The sequence below is a fragment of the Anser cygnoides genome, chromosome 4, assembly GCF_040182565.1.
Source record: "Anser cygnoides isolate HZ-2024a breed goose chromosome 4, Taihu_goose_T2T_genome, whole genome shotgun sequence".
In the NCBI taxonomy this organism is placed as follows: Eukaryota; Metazoa; Chordata; class Aves; order Anseriformes; family Anatidae; genus Anser; species Anser cygnoides.
The window spans coordinates 78,765,285-78,781,805 of record NC_089876.1 but is presented as its reverse complement, the minus strand read 5'-3'; the positions used below and the strand labels follow the sequence as shown (position 1 = coordinate 78,781,805).

Genomic DNA, 16,521 nt, shown 5'->3' with positions numbered 1-16,521 from the left:
TAGCAGCGTAGAAATGGAGTAATACAGACTGATGTAACTTTTTGGTGTTCAACTCTCCTGGCTTGATTCTTTTGCCTTTATTGGGTTAATTTTTCATTACTGTTGACGAAAGTTGGACATGAAACTGTAAGCCAGAGCAGGTTACCTAGGACCTTTTGTACTGGACAGTGCAATAGACCTGTGCGTCATGCAACATATTTGTGTTTTTGCCATTTTTGCAATGCCAATGTTGAGAAAGGGCTCGAAGACGCAGACTGCAGGAGAATGACTGGAATTCGTCTGGATGAATGAAAGTGGCCAGAGACGTTTGGGGTCAGTGATGGCTGTCAACTTCATAGAGCAGGAAAAAAGTTGTATGCTGTGAGTCTCTAGAACCTGTTTTGAGCATAGTGATGAGAAGGAGGGGGTTAAATGGTAAGGGGAAAGAGGCTTTTGGATCCATACAGTCTGGTAGCAGACAGGAGCGGGGGCTAGTGGTGTAAAAATACTTTTAACTTTCTCCTTATAAATGTGAATACAACACATAACACTAGCTGGCAGGCCTCTCTGCAGGGGCATTTCCTAGTTGGCTGCTGACCTTCCTTCACAGCAGCTTTTGCAACTGTCGAAACGTAGTGATTGAAGCCCTTTTGAAATCTCCTGTTTAGAAGCAATGTCACTAAAGGGTTTCTTAATAGATGTGAGTTTTTGCTGTGACCTTCACAGCTGTGTGAGTAAACAACACTTGCAACTTTCTTATGTTGCAGGATGGCACCACAAACCGAGGGAGCCTCTTCGATGTCTTGACCTCCCGTACTACAGGTAGAGCTCCTATCATTGGCTTGTCATTAGAAGCAGCTTAGGATACATCAGGTGTTGTTAAAATGCACGAGTAGGAAGAATACAAGAAATTATCCTATGAAACAGCATCAGGCAAAACAGAATATCCTGGTGGTGATCTTCCAAAAGCTGAGAAGTGTGCATTTTTTTGTATGAAAAAGAAAAAGTGGGATCTAGGCTATTTGGGAAATCTTCATTAATTTTGTTAATTTGATCTGACATCAAACATCAATGGCATTGCTTTGGCTAAGGCACAACCATCACAGCACCCGCTGCAAACTTGTTACAAATACCGGATAGACTATGCCATTCTGTATTGCCAGCGTGAAGCGCTCTCGGGGAGTGCTTACTGTTTCATTTTCCAAAAACTTTTGCAACTTGCATTTCTGCCATACTTTTTCAATGCATCTACTAGCTTTATGTTTTTAGGTTTATTCACCAAAGCATTGCCAACTTCTATCTGTAGCTTCAGCACAGAGGAATGTACTTCTGGATGCTGCTTTCAGTAGAGCAGGAAATGTGAGTCTTGAATGAGTAGTCACAACTTTCCAACTTCATGTCTGGTTTTTCTTCCTTCGTTTCATTATTTTTGTGCCAAAAAGGTTGCTTAATCACCTTAGGTGAATGCTGTAATTTAAGGCAAGCTTCTACTCAATTTAATGTTAGTCAAATGTTAAATGTTTTCACAATCTCTTTGGCTTCTGTGTGCTTTGCTGGAGAAAAAGATCTTTTGTGTTTTCTGTCCACATGTGCTTTGTACTGTTCAGTACTGATTTAGTTTCCAAGAAATGACTTCAGTGAAATTGGTTTTCCGTTCTTTTCTTCATCTAAGCTACATTTAAATAAACTCTGTGCAGTCATTTATTGAAGATGGTGCTATTCTTCCATGTAGCAAGAGAGAAATGCTTATCATGCAAAAAATCTATATCTGTGTCCTGCCTAGTGTCCAATAAATATACATAGATCATAAGTATCAATTTCAGAAAAACAAGATAGTGCCATCTATTGTTAAAAGTGCATGGTGCTTTGCATCCTAAAGTGCTTTGTAGCACGTTATGGCATTTCTTCTCCCTACCAGTTTGCTCTGAAATTTTCCATCCATCCTTCCCTGCCTGTGGCTAATGACATTATAATTTTGGCCGTGGTATCAAGGGCATATGAAAAGGAAGATGAAGAAAGAGGAAGAATACACTGTTTTCCTAGTGTTAAATAAACCTTAAAGATCAGTTGAGCTTTACTGTCTCTATTCTGAGAAGCAGGAGTTTGGTGTTTGATAGAGGAATAGTTTACTGAAGGAGCAAATCTCAGAAGCATCAAAGATCTGTACGTGCTTAGTAGAGACTTGTTAGAGTTTGGAAGTTAAATTCTGCTAAAATTGTGTGTGTGCTGTGTATACCATAGCACAGTATTGCAATATTTAAGAAACTCTCCTGCAGTTTAATCTCCTAATAGGTGGAAGAGATTGTGGTGCTGATTGTTCCTGGAGCTGAGAACCCCAGGAATCAGTTTCTGCCTGTAGATGTAGACTGTACTGTAGTGTATGCATACAAGGGAGCAAAATTTAAGTTTAGTGCTCTGTAATTCATCTTTGACTTTGCAAATTTAACATTCTTTTACCTACTTTCTGGTAGTAATTCATGTCTATTCTCAGGAATGTACCACTTCTACTCTATCATTAGTATACTGGAGAAAGTGATTGAGAGAAAATGACAGTTCATGAAAACCAGCACGTACTCAAAAGAGGAAAAAGGTTAAAAAAAAAAAAAAAATGATTAAAAAAAGTCTGAGATCTTTCACTGTTATTATCAGTATCAGTCACTTTCTTGCTGGCACTTTGTAGCACAATTAATATCAGGACATTAGTGCCAGAAGCTCTCTTTTCCAAATGGAGAAATGGAAGGAAATTGAGTGGGCATGTCACAGAATTTGTTGTCATTTTTGAGGTAAGGTTTACCTCTCATGAGGTGTTGCTAAGGAAAATTTTCTTTACGGGGTGTGTCCCAACATAATGGGTGACAGTGACTGTTCTATTGTTCTTCTCCCTCTCCTGCCCAGAGCTTTCAGTACTGTTACCTGCAGGCTTGTGTACAGTGTGACATTCCAAATCCCAACTAATCCAACTACAAGTAAAAATATAAAAAGTTAAATACATATGTCTAAGGGTGATTAACTATACTTGCTTTTATGGGTGGGGATTTGAATTGGGCCTTTCTGTTCCTCAGTTGATATACAGAACAGAACAGGTTCATCTGTTTTGAAGTTAGGAGCATCTTCCAAACATTCACAGTGAAAGTACACAAAAGAGATAGCAGCATGGTTTCTACAGGCAGAACAAAAGATAAGCCAGTAGGAATAATCCATTCATAATGTTAGTTTCCTAGTATAAATGAAATGCTGTATTAACTGCACATGAGTTTTAGCACAAAATCACATGGATAGATTTTCTGCTATATCTTCAGAATTTGCGGGTGATGTCAGTCTGTAAGCTATGTTTGCACTACAAGCATAGTTTGGTGTCACCCTACGAGCTTCTGTAGCCTGTGCTACATAGGAGGTCATACTGTACTTTTTTTCTCCTCCAAACCCATGAGTAAGGAAGGGAATACTAATTAAGGTAGAGAGGAATACTAATTAAGGTAAGAATTTTATGTACCAGAAACTATGAGATGCTAAGAGTTAGTAAGGAACATTGGGAAGTCAGCCAAATTCACAACTTAGGTGGTTAATTTGAGAGGAAATATGGGATTTGCAGGTATCTGATTCCATTTATCTAGTAAGTTATCACAGTATATAAGAACTGCATCATTTATCTGTTTGCTTTATTTTTTGTTGAATTAAATAGAATTTTATTTTAAAACAACAACAACAAAACCCTGGTTCAATAACTTATGCAAATACAAGTGATGCTGCAAGCCAAGAGGAAAAAGGAAATGAAATGTGGAGGTCTAAATAATGTAACAGTGGCTGAAAGTAACTCGGGTCATGTCTGTACCAGCTGCAGAGGAGCGGACGCTGGTCTTGCATACTAGCCAGATGCAAACAGGCTGCAGCCTGGAAGCTGGCTCTGTTGCATCAGGAAGCTCATCCTGCCGTCATGGCAGTGTGAAGCTGGGCTCCACAAACTGCATCCTGCGCTGCTTTAACTGGGTGACTGCACAGGGAAAAGTGTCTGCTAGCTCATGCTGATTCCTTGCTGTGTCACAAGAGCGGATGCTGAAACCCCTGGGTTCCTCAGTCAGCCACACAGCTAGGTAGGACCCGTGTTAGGGTAGGACTTTATCACATAGCCAAAATGAGCTTTATTTTGTGCCTGTTATAGATTGGAAATCTTTCTACTTCCTTCCTCCCCTATTTAAGTATCTAATATACTTACAGTGCTGAAAGATTGCACTCATCCTTATACATGTCCGGTTCTGTAATTCTGAGGAAAAAACAAATACCATTTGCATTGACCTGACCTTCAAAAGCATTTGCGAGCCACAGGTTTTATTCAGACTCTACATGCTTATTTGCTGTTTATTACATAACTGTGACTCATATGCTTAGCTTTATACAATCATCACCTGAAAACATACATGCATAATTATTTTCTTTTTATTATTTTCTCTTTTAGCTAACGAAATAATTGGAATTGTTCCTCTGAGTGGTGTGTGGCCCTCTTTTGTATCCCCCTATTACTACCGTACATTGTATTCCGTTACACTATTGTATCCAGTTGAACTTGATGGAATACATTATGCAAATCTGTGCCTGCTTCTTGTGTATCAGCAAGAGAGATCTCTGAAACGTAAGCGCTACTGCAGAGTTACTGATTAAAGTCAGATGCAGTCGAACGCTAGCGTAGCCCATCCTTTGTGAGGGGAAAGGGTGATGTGGATAATACGGAGCCTTAATGGCTAACTTATCCTTAACAATGCAGAACGATTAAAATTTGCTGATTCTAAAGAGCTATCAGCAGTTTTCGGTGACCAACATAGGTAATGCTCTCTGAGAGTAGGTAATAAATACATAGCGATGCTGAAGGGGGAGGAGAAAAACAACTAACAGTGTCAGAGGGACAGACAGACTGTGGGGAAAGCAGTATGATAGAGAAGTAGAGAAAAACGTACCATACTACCTTGATCTTGTGTCAAGTTTCCGATCAGTGGACAAGGACAAAACGTAAGGATCGGTGTCATTAGGCAGAGAATAATACAACTGCAAGGTCAGAGAATGAGACTCAGAGAAGAGGTGTCAGGCCTCCCTGGGAGTGCGGTAAAGGAAAGAGTTGTCTTAGGAAAGGGGAAAGGCAAAGCCAGGGTTGTGCAATGCACTAGAGCTGAAATAATTGTTGGGTAGGATAGGCCTGCTTGATTTCAGCTGAGCTGTGTCTCAGCGAAGACAACAGGACTCAGACTACGTGCACAGCTGTGCTTGCCTGAACTCTGTTAGAGCTGCCTGTGACGGCTGTTATCTGGGAGAGGGGGCTGGGGGAAGGGGGATGATGATGATGAAAACTAATCCATGCTTTCCATTGACAGACAGGTAAATCACAATTCTTCTGCTTTAGAATTCTTTGCCCAAGCTTGATGTTGCAGGTTTGAGGACCTTGCAGTAAGAGATGTTATAACTGGATGCTGTTACAAGCCACAGCTTCACTTGATTTTAGGAGAACATGGCTCCCAGGTCAGCCATGAGCATGTTGAGCTGTGGTGTATCACTTCTCGTGTAGTATCATAAATATTTCAGGTGCTCTTGTCTTTGCAGATATTCAAGTAATGTATGCAGTCTAAAATCTGGCCAGGCAAAGTAAAACACTTTGGTTGCTGTAGCACATCATAGTGTTTGTGCTTGATTGTAATTAAACACTTTGTTCCAGTCTTGTAGTTCCTACCCTCCTTGAGGTCACGGTAAGATAATCTGCAAAGGAGCTAGATTGTTCTTCATCATGCACCTCCATACAGACTACACCTAGTAGTCTAAAAAGAAGAAAATAAGAGATTTCATAGAATGGTTTGGGTTGGAAGACACCTTAAGCGTCACCCAGTTCCAACCCTCTTGCCATAGGCAGGGACACCTCCCACCAGACCAGGTTGCTCTCAGCCCCATCCAACCTGGCCTTGAACACCTCCAGGGATGGGGCATCCACAGCTTCTCTGGGCAACCTGTGCCAGTGCCTCACCACCCCTGAGTGAAGAATTTCTTCCTGATGTCTAATCTAAATCTACCTTTTTTTCGTTTAAAGCCATTCCCCCTTGCCCTATCACTCCACTCCCTGACAAAGAGTCCCTCCCCAGCTTTCTTGTAGGCCTGCCTTTTGGTACTGGAAGGCTGCTGTAAGGTCTCCATGGAGCCTTCTCTTCTCCAGCCTGAATTTGTGACTTCTGGGGTCTAGCTACCTTCCTTGTCCCAGACTGAGCAGTGAGTCTGAGTCAAACCTGCATTCTGAAGGCCACTGAGAGTACATTCTGTGGGGGCTTGGTAAAGTTCAAGGATCCAAATATGAAGGTTATGTCTCTCTCAGGTGGTGATAAATTTTGAGATGACTTTCAAAATGAATTCAGGATTCTGAAAAAAAATAAATAAAATGACAGTTTGAGATTCTTACTAATGTTTTGGGGTGATTTCTTAACTACTACACAAATTAAAAAGATGTCAAAAGGCCCTAAATGTATCATAGTGAAAATGATCTGGAGATACACTCTGTAAGCCTTGCATGTTTTGTTTGCGTATTCATTTTTTTATGTATTGTGAGATACTAGCGAAGTCTTAACCAGCACTGATTAAAAAAAGAATAATTTTTGGTTTATTAACTTCTTGAACTCTTTAACAGAAATAAAATCCAGTGTTTGCATGGCTAGAGTAGAGCGTATTCTTAAGAAATGTACTGGGAGTGTGTACTTCATGATAAACTTGCTCATCATTCAACTTGAAGTCTTTTTCCGGGACAGCATGCCGTGTTTTCTGAGGTTTTACAAAATAGAAAGTACAATGCCAGAGTTCATGATTATGAAAATCTAAATTGCATGTCAAAGTAGACATGGAGGTGACAGTGTTGAAAAGGGACAAACACAAATCAGTAGGCAAAGCTGTGGGTAGGTCATATTAGTAAACAGTTGAATCACATTCACACACCAAACAAAATGTAGGACAATTCTTAATGTTGTATAATTGTGTTCTCAGTTTGAACCCTTCTGAGTTGTCTTGGGCCACAAACAAATGTTGTGTTCAGGCAAACAAATTCATAGGAAATTCTTTTCCTCCCTATCTCATTAACTACTGTCAACAATTGCGACAAGTTGGTTGATTCACACCTACCTAAGTGGTTAGCCAAAAATAGTGGGAGCGGGGAGCTGTACAAAAAAGGTATGATAAACTTGATGCCCTGTGTGGGCCAGATATTGTCATTCACAGCAATCATCATCTGCTGTGCCAAAAGGTTTCCTTGGCTTTTGACCAAAAGCTGCTGAAATCAGTCTCCTGTGCTTTTTCTTTAGTGGGGTTCATCCGCTTGCTTTGCTGAGCAGCTGTAGAACCAAGGAGACCCTTAATGCTCCGAATGTGGATAGCGCTTTCATTTTTATTTTGTTTTCTTCTAGTGTTTATCTGTAAGGTAGCCAATGTGTAAGCACAAACTTCTCAAGAATATGCAGATCTTATCAGGATGTAAATTAAGTGCTTGTGAGGAAGAATTGATTTTCTTTCTGCTTGTCTTATCTGTTTCCTTGTGTATTAGGGAAGGTTTATTACGGCTTCAGAATCTCATTTCACAAGGAGGTAACGTGCCTGAGAAAGGACAGAACTCTTTGGCATTCACATTGCAGCGCTGTCCTCATTCTGCAGAATCTGTTTCCTTGAGCACAAACCAGTGCTGTCACTTCATGCAAAATGACATGGAGTGTCCGTGCCGGGTATGTGTTGCAAACAACCCCAAGGTCCCGGGGCGCATTCTGTTCTGCAGAGCCTGCCGGGTTGCCACAGAATCAGAACAACGGAGCATGGTTCTGATGTTAAAAATTGACCAGTGGTCTCAATAACACCATTGTCAAACCAAATATGTTTGGGGAAAGCTGGCAACGTCATTTTTGCCCTAAGGAGTGGATTTTATATCCCCTCAAAAAGCAAGTTTTAGATGTAAGCCCCCGCACTGAGGCCATAACCACCATGCTGTGGATGTAAGGGTGCCATCCCCATTGCTATTCTGATTCCACACAGATCCTATCCCTAGGAAAAAGAAATCAGTCCTGAATGTGTGGGGAACTCGGGCCAAGATCCCAAATAGTTTCAGACTGATTGCATTTGCATTTCTACACGCATGCGTGTGCGTGCGTGCGCGCGCACACAGGCTTTTCCCTGGATGCCTGTCATTCTTCTGCAGTTCATTGCAGTAGGCTGTAGGTGATGCTGACTCTCGGAGGCCTGAAGAATGTCTTAGCAGCAAGCATTCCCTCCGAGCCAGTCGGAGTGGGCATTTATAGGAATGCGTGCAGACCTCCTCCTCCACTTCGTCTTCCAGAGAATACACAATGCCTGTACTGGGGATAACTTGCATACTTAGGCACAGCTTGCCTTTTTGTAAAGGGACTGATTATATTTCCAAAATTTGTCATTCTTTTAAGAACACGAGCATATATGTTGTTTGATGTTTTGACAGGCTTTGAATATCGAGTCTTCACAACTGTTGGTGACAGTATTTTTTTTTAAGCATTTTAAAATGCCTTTTAGTAGTGTTAGTTGCCAGAAATGGCTGCCCACTGCAGCACGTAGGCTGCATTTTTGTAACTCAAAAAAAAAGAGAGAAAGGGAAAGTATTGACCATAGCTGTAGGAGTAAAGCTCTAAGCTATTCAGGAATAACTGTTCATGAAAGATTTCTTTTGTTTACTAAAACAAATGTTATGTATCGTGGAGTTAGAGCTAACTGTTTAGGTCTACCGTACGAAAAACGAGTAGGTGTCCTGGCAAAGAGCTCTGTGTCGGTGTCCAGATTGGAGCAAATGAACTCCAAAAAATGTGAGTAGGCCACATGGTTATCTGAGGATTTTTTTTCATTTTTCTTAGTCCTTATATGTTGCTCTGTTGGCACTATCATGTGATAAGTCGTTCTTCTGTCAGCAGGATGAAATTTTCTGAACAGCTGACTTAATCACGCATTTATTAGTTTGTTTGCTTCTTGAAGACGAGAGGATTAAGAAATTGTGGTGATAAGCACAGCAAGAGAGCCTGAATGGATAAAATGGTGGGGGAAAGTGAGGCAAAGGGTAAAGATAGATATTCCTGCCTGTTCCCCTGGAAAAACCTTACCTCAGCAGTCTGTACGCATACAATTCTATAGCAAATTTGAAGTTTCCTTTAGGACATCTGCCAATCTGCATATTTTACTGTGGTTTCTGCAGCTGCATGGTTAATGTATTGCTGGATATAACCTTTGCTGTCACCCTAGCTGTCATTGTCTCATGGGGCTGGGGGGTATCCGTCTTCTTTCTTTTACTAACCCACTTACCCAATTTATTGCTAATGTCCCTTGACTGAAACCACCTGTGTCTTAACAATACCTGATGGAGGGATAGAAAGAAAGAAAGGGGTGCTCAGTGATGTTCCTCAGCATGCTGTGTAGGGACCTCTAAATGGTGACACAGGGACCCAGCCGTGTCACATACTGAATTGTGGTTTCTGTTGAACTGCTCATATTCTGGTACTCCACTGCATTTCCAGACAAGGGCCAGGGCTTACCTAGCTGTGACTCGTTCTGAGTTCAAACAGCTCCGTTGTTAAGGTAGTTTTGATGGGAGCAAATACAAGATTTAGATCAGGTATTTTTTCTGATCTTTGGTGTTTTGACGACCTTGCTTAACAGTCTGGTAAGGTCATCTGCTGCTTCTGCTGCATTGTGACGAACAGTACAACTTCCAATAACAAATCCCTTATTAAAGCAGATGTTAAGGAAATAAATGCAGTTGTGCTAACACCAGAGCAAACAATGGTTTGAAGTAAAATGCCAGTTATGTTAAATAGTTTGTAATTCAGAATGCTATCACCCCTAGTTGGGAAGTCAATTTTACTGCAGATATTTTTTGAAGAAGCCAAATCATAACTTCAGATATAAGTAGAGAGTGACTGAATAACAACCTATCACCCAGGATGGATGTCCAAGTAAGAATTAAAAAGATCACGGGACAGTGTTGGTACTCTCAATCTTCTCATTTTTTCTCTGGCTATAACTTGTAATGGTACTAGCAGCTCGAGGAGGAGACGAGGCCATTCCCTAGTGGCACTGTGCGGCACCCGCTGCGCTCAGGTACCCAGCTCAGACACCTGCCTGTTCCTTCTGGCCGAAGAGCTGTTGGTGTGTTTGTTTGCGTGGAGGTCACAGCGCAGAGTACGTAAGGAGGTCAGATTACAACACACCGGGGATGCAGGCAGGGTGTGCATCCAGTATCTGGAATCTGCGAGCCCTACCAAATTCCCTAATCCGGGTGATGTCATAGGAAAGGAATGACACCCCTCAAATACGTCACAGCCTAAGAAAACAAATTACCGTACATTTAATGCGGCATATGTTACTGACTAAGATCTTCCGATGAAGATTTAACCTGCATGTTTTTTCCTCTGGAAAAAGCTGCTGGAAGCGCCAGAAATTTGCACGTGTCCTGTGGGTGTGCTTGTGTGTACCACAGACGGGGATGCAGACCAACAAGTACTGGGTGGGGTGTTAGAAAGGTTGGTGACACTCGCAGATGTCAGAAGGCAACGTGTCACAGACCAGCCTGAGAATGGGGACAAATCATGGCCACCCAAGAAAAAAAAGAAGACTGATTTATGAATGCATTAGAGAGCAGTAAAAGGAACTAATACAGCGACATGATTCTCTGGTAGTGTTACAAAATGTGTAATGAGCTATCCCAAGACTTGAGAAGCACTGTTATGTAGGAGGGAAAAATTTGACCTGCAGTTATACCCCAGAAAATCATCATTCACTGTTCCTGAAACAATACTGTTGAAGGAAGATTAGATCCTAAACTGCTTGGGGCGGGGGGGGTGGGGAGAAAGAAAAAAACAACTTGGTTGTATACTATTTTCCTTCTTGTCTGCTTATTCTCTTATTTTAGGTCTGTTTTTTTTTTTTTTTTGTATTTCCAGAAGGAAGAAGAATGTGTGACTATCGTATTAATCTCTAGTAACATTGTTGAATATATGCCAGTTTATACAGTATTTAAGAACAGGTTTGAACAGGAACCTTGAACGTTTGAGTTAGCTTTTTAAAATATAGTCTGCCACTCTAGATATAAAAGAGCATGTTTGTGTTGTCTCAAATACACACATATTCTTCAGAAATCGCATTGAGATATCTAGATATTCTTGCAAATCCTAGGATTTCCTTTACTCTATTTTTGTACACATTTCTAAATCATATCAAGTGTAGTTCCATCAGCTTATCAGAACTGCTGACAAGCTTCCCTTTGTTAGGAAAGGGCACGCAAAATGCAAACTAATTAAATATTGTGCTAATTATGTCTGACTGCTGGAAAATGAGTGTGTATTTGTGCCATATGTGTGTTATGTATTTTTTAGTCATCAGCACTTTTGTAGTCCTGTAGCTGGGATGTCAATTTAGGGTGTAAAGGAACAAATCACATTCCTTCTGTCATTTTGTTTTATGAGGGGGGCTGTTCATGTAAAAAGGTAGATTTGAGAAGTTTCAAACCAGTAGTTCTGAAAGGGTTCAGTTCGCACAAAGGTTTTAACAATTTGAAAAACGATTTCCTCGTTTTTGAGAACTGTTGTGTGTCGTACATTGTTTCACAAAGAGGAGCAGACTCAGCATCATCCAAGATGAGGTCTGCTATCATTACAGTAGATAACAGCCTTGAACTTGCTGAGCTTCTGTTAACCAAGCAGCTCTCTATCTAAAAAGCAGTGTCCAATTGTTTATCTGCTTCCTGCTCCTATTCAGCCTGAATCTTGGAAAATGTTCCGCACGTGGGTAATCTGTAATCCTTACCCAGGAGTTCTCATGTCAGTGCAGACTGGGAGCTATTCTTGCATTGTTCTGAATTAATGTCTTGTGAAGCAAAACTTAGGTGTTGTGGAGTGTAGTGGTCAAAACTAGCCATTCCTTTCTCTTCCATTCCTGGAGAAAACGATGTAACCGTTTGTATTAGAAAAACTGAATAAACTCCGTGCTGTACATTTCAGTGCTATATATACTTGTCTTGGTGAATACTAGGTATGATATTTGTTTTGTAGTAAAGTGAATGTGATATCAGCAACCATATCCTTCACTGTGTTAAACATTTACACAGGAGGTGCTCCTGCTGAGGAGCTGTTTAACCACTTGAAGCTTCAGTGATCAAAGTTAGGTTTGGTGTGCAGTGCTATAGCTCCCAGCGCTCTTTTCCTCGTCTCCTTCCATTTCATCCTGCCTTAGTGATATGTAACTCATTGTTTAAACAAAACGAAAATGATGACAAAGAACAAACCACACACATAAAAAAAATCCCCAAACTTAAAATGATCATATCACTTTTGTTTTAGTAGCAGAAGTAGGAAATTGGTGTACAAAGAAATTTTTAAAGTTTCCTTCATTTGGCACATTCTTTACACGGACAAATTATTGATTTACTATTATTAAGGGTAAACTCAGATGTATTCCTTGCACGGTCTCAACTCACATAAGTGCCCTGGGGTAAGGATGGTTGATTATAGGAAAATGTTGAAAGAAATGTCAAATGCTATGAAAAGTATCTCAGACTGATACAGAGTTATTGGAAGTGCTTCTGGTACCTATAGGAAAGCCCTAGACTCCACTTTCAGACATAATCGGACAATGTTCATTCCAAGATTACTTTAGAATAAAATAATTTTTTGATCCTGCTTCCAAAGAAGAGGGTAGACTTGGTTTATTTGGACTTACTTGCATTATTCTTTTGAATCTATAAAATACAACAGCTGTTTAATAAAGTTGAACCTTAAAGGAAGGGCTGGTTCAACTCTTTGTCTTGATTTCCAGAGTGAATTTGCTTGCAGACGGTTTACATCCTCTCACAATTGCTTTAATAGGGCTCTGATGTTTAAACAGTGTTTCTTTGGTGTTCACTGTAATGTGTGTCAGCAGAAATGCATTGTGTTTTCAATAACGAACAAGAAAAAATAGAATTGTACTGATAAAGCAAATCAGCAATATGAAAATGCAAAGTGAGACAATTCACAGAGAAGACTATCGACGGTGACTCCATTGCAGTTTCTACTTCCAACACCTCTCCTTTAGCCAGTTACTGATCACCCGATATTTCTTCTAATCTTTTTCTAAAATAAGTATTTGTAATAGAGTATAACATCAAAGTCTGAGTTAAGCTAAATTAGGCTTACTGCATGTGCTTGATTTCCTTTGATATTGTCAACGAACAGTTCTGCTTTATATATGCTACATTTACCAGGTTCTAGTTGTATCATGCTCCTACTGCATTGAGAGTGTTAAAAGGATTTACCAGAGTTTTATGGCAATTTGATGATTAATTTCTTTCAAATGGTTAATAACAAAATACTGGAGTCAATCAAGAAAAATGATTTTCTTTTTTTTCCAACTTTCTGTTGATTTTGTTTGCTTTGTTAGTTCCTAGAAAATTTCTCCCATATTTACATCTGTCCTTCGTACCCAGAATTAGTATGGTAACGTCTCAAAGACTAAAAATATTTACAAGTAGTAATGAATCCGTGCTCACCGCACTTCTGAGAGGCCACAAATAGTGTTTCATTCTTTCTGGACCGCTGTCACCAGCACATACAGGAAGTGCTGAAGTGACAGCTTCAATCCAAGTATTTACTTTGCTTCACACTGCTGTCTTTATGGCAGCTGACAGGTTCACAACAAGAAATAGGGTCCATTTTCATCTGAAAATAAACAGTAAGCAGACTTTAATTTAATGTGCAGTTATCCTGAGGATACAATCTTCAATGCCTGTGTCTGCATATAAGAGAAACATCTGAATCTATAACGTTGGTATAAAGGGACACTGCCATACATTACAATAGTCCCTAAATTTGACTTACTGTGGAGTATTTAAATATTTTCTTTCTCCTTTGATTATCTATTTGGGCAGTTAATTAAGCAATTTAGAAATGAGAAGTGTAAGAAAAATGTAAATTGGTTTTGCAACAATCTGACAAAACTATGTGTTATGTGTGGTTATACAGTTAGCCAGATTTCATTTTAAAAGGTCAGGAATGACCCGAGTTTCACAATGACTCAGAAAGAAGAAAGAAAACTAAGTTACTTTAAAAAAAAATTTGTGACAGTGTGCATTAGAGACAGGGATGGGCTATATGTTGTCCAGTTGTAGAAGATAACGCAGAAAATAGTTGACAAACTTGCCTGTGTTTTTTAGAGTATAAGAGGAGGGGGAAGAAATTAACGCATACATAGTTATATAATTTTTAATCACAATGTATACTTGTTATAAAATATGCATCCACTTGTCTGTTTTCTTCTATAATGGCTGTGATGTGGATTTCTAAGGGGTTTTGCGTTTTTAATCGCCTATTTTACATTACTTGTTGATTTCAACTGATCCATAAAACTAGATTCAAAATGACACTTGTCTGAGATACTTTTTGCATAGTATTTTCCCATTAATCAAAGTATTAATTTGTAAATGGGGATGACGGAAAGAGGTGCAGTGCATCCTAAGTTGTGCAAGTATGAGAAAATACATTTGGGACTCAAAGTCTGGGCTTATGCATTTACCTCAAAATAGCATGATGGAGTAAGTGTGTTTATGGATGTTTCTGTGTTTCTGTTCTATCTTTCCATTTTATGCAAGAGAAGATAGCATTTAAGAAAAACAAATAAAAAGCAGTATCTTTAATAAATTTTAAAGTTCAAAGAAATGACGGGACAGATCCTGGCATCCAAACTTAATTGAATTTTCTTCCTTTTAACTCATCAAATGGAGAGCACAAAAATAAAATAAAATAAAAAAAGCTTTTCACTCTAATATATAGACTTCCTTTGATTGCACTGGGAGCAAAGTCGTCTCCCTCACTCTACCCTCATGTTAGGCAGGGTTGAGGGGTGTGCAGAAATATGAAGCCAAAAGGCTGGACTTCTGTCCCCAGCGTGCCAGAGTGATGTAAGCCAGCATTTCATAGCACTCTGTTTTTGAACTGTGGTGGGACTCTTAATTGTTTCATCAGGTCCTTGTCCTGCTTTTTGACCAGATTATAAAATTAAGTCTTACAAAAACGTGTAATAAAATTTAATCTAGGCTTCATATGTAATTAGTTGAAAGCCACTTCAAATTTTCCTGCGTGAGCTATTATTTCTACAGCACTCTTGTACCGTCACATTATGCAGGCTGCTCATGTAGAAGATACGGATTTAGCAGCCCTACCCTGCTTTAGATTTTCAGCTCTGATAAGTGATTGCTCCTTTTGTATTTTCTTGTAAATAACCAAGCACACACAGAGAATTCTTGCTGAGTAGGCTAGCGTGGTACAAAGTATACTTCTGGGATTTCACCAAGTTACAAATGTCAACATCACAAATATTCCACACCCCCAGACCACATAAAAGAAAGCTTGTTTGTGAGCATAAGTGGATCTATTTTACAATCTGTTTCTTGGAATATTTTAGATATTCTGTGTTTTAGAAATAATGAGCAAGTTAAAATACTTGAGGGTACTAAGTCTTCCAGTAAACTTCTGCTCTGTTAGTAATGAGGATAATTAGGTTCAAAGGAACAGAGAATGAGGTTCTGGCTCCTTTGTTCGCTGATTATCTAAGATAGGTGTGTCCTTCAAATTAATTTTGAGTGACATTGAAGCTCTGTTTCCCTCGAGAGTGCATGAGAAAAAATGCTTAGAATTTGTTATCATAGTTGCTTTTAGGTAGCTTTCTGCATATGTCGGATAGGTGTTACAACAGGTTTGACAGTACTTAAATTGAGCCATATATATTTCAATGCACAAGGGTATTTATTACCCTAACTGTCAGTGACCTCTTGTTACAGAACACTGCAACATCCAGCAGTATGGGCCACCTTTGAAAAGAGGGATCAGAATCCTCTGCATTTCAAAAAGAACTTTAATGTAGCACCAGTCATGTGAGGTAGTAAGTGATGAAAAAGGGTTTTGTTTGTTTGGTTGGTTTTTTTGGCTATCAAATTAGCTTTAGAGATCTGTCAGTGCACTATTTTTATTTTTTGTTTGTTTGTTTTTTTGTGTGTGTGTGTTTTTGTGTTTGTTTTTGATTTGAAGAACAGGGGAGGAAAAATAAGCTGAGAATCGTTACTGATGTGATTAGAAATTTGCATGTCCTAGCAGCTTGCTTTTGAGGCTGTCTTTTAAAATTTGTAGTATTTGGGGGGATAGTCCGACAAGCATACATGAATTCATTAACAATTAAGATGTTCTTTCAGCGTTGATACATTTCTAGAAGACAGAGGGAGCCCAGCACTCTAGGTATATTTTCACACGGTGTTTTCTCCACTTCCTCAACCTTTACACCTTCCCTCATGTGATAGCCACGCCGTTAAGTGATGACTTTGAGCAGTTTGAACCTTTCTGAAGGCTGAACACAGCCTTCACAGTCTGTAATGTTTGCAGGGGCTAATGTTTCCATCTAATAAAGCTGTCATTAACACTGAATGGTCAGAACTAGTTTCCACAGGTCTTAGTCAATACTTGAATCTTGTATGAATAAACATTGGTGCTCTTGTCAATGCCA

The 16,521-nt window shown here is 39.6% G+C and overlaps 1 non-coding gene across 1 annotated transcript in view; it reads left to right on the top strand.

The window, feature by feature from the left end:
• Positions 1-1,502, top strand: part of LOC106038628 (uncharacterized) — a 40,726-nt gene extending 39,224 nt beyond the window's left edge. Inside the window, exon 3 of the transcript XR_007164274.2 lies at positions 747-1,502. This is a non-coding gene — a transcript (uncharacterized protein). The remainder of the gene's footprint in view (positions 1-746) is intronic.
• The last annotated feature ends 15,019 nt before the right edge of the window (positions 1,503-16,521 follow it).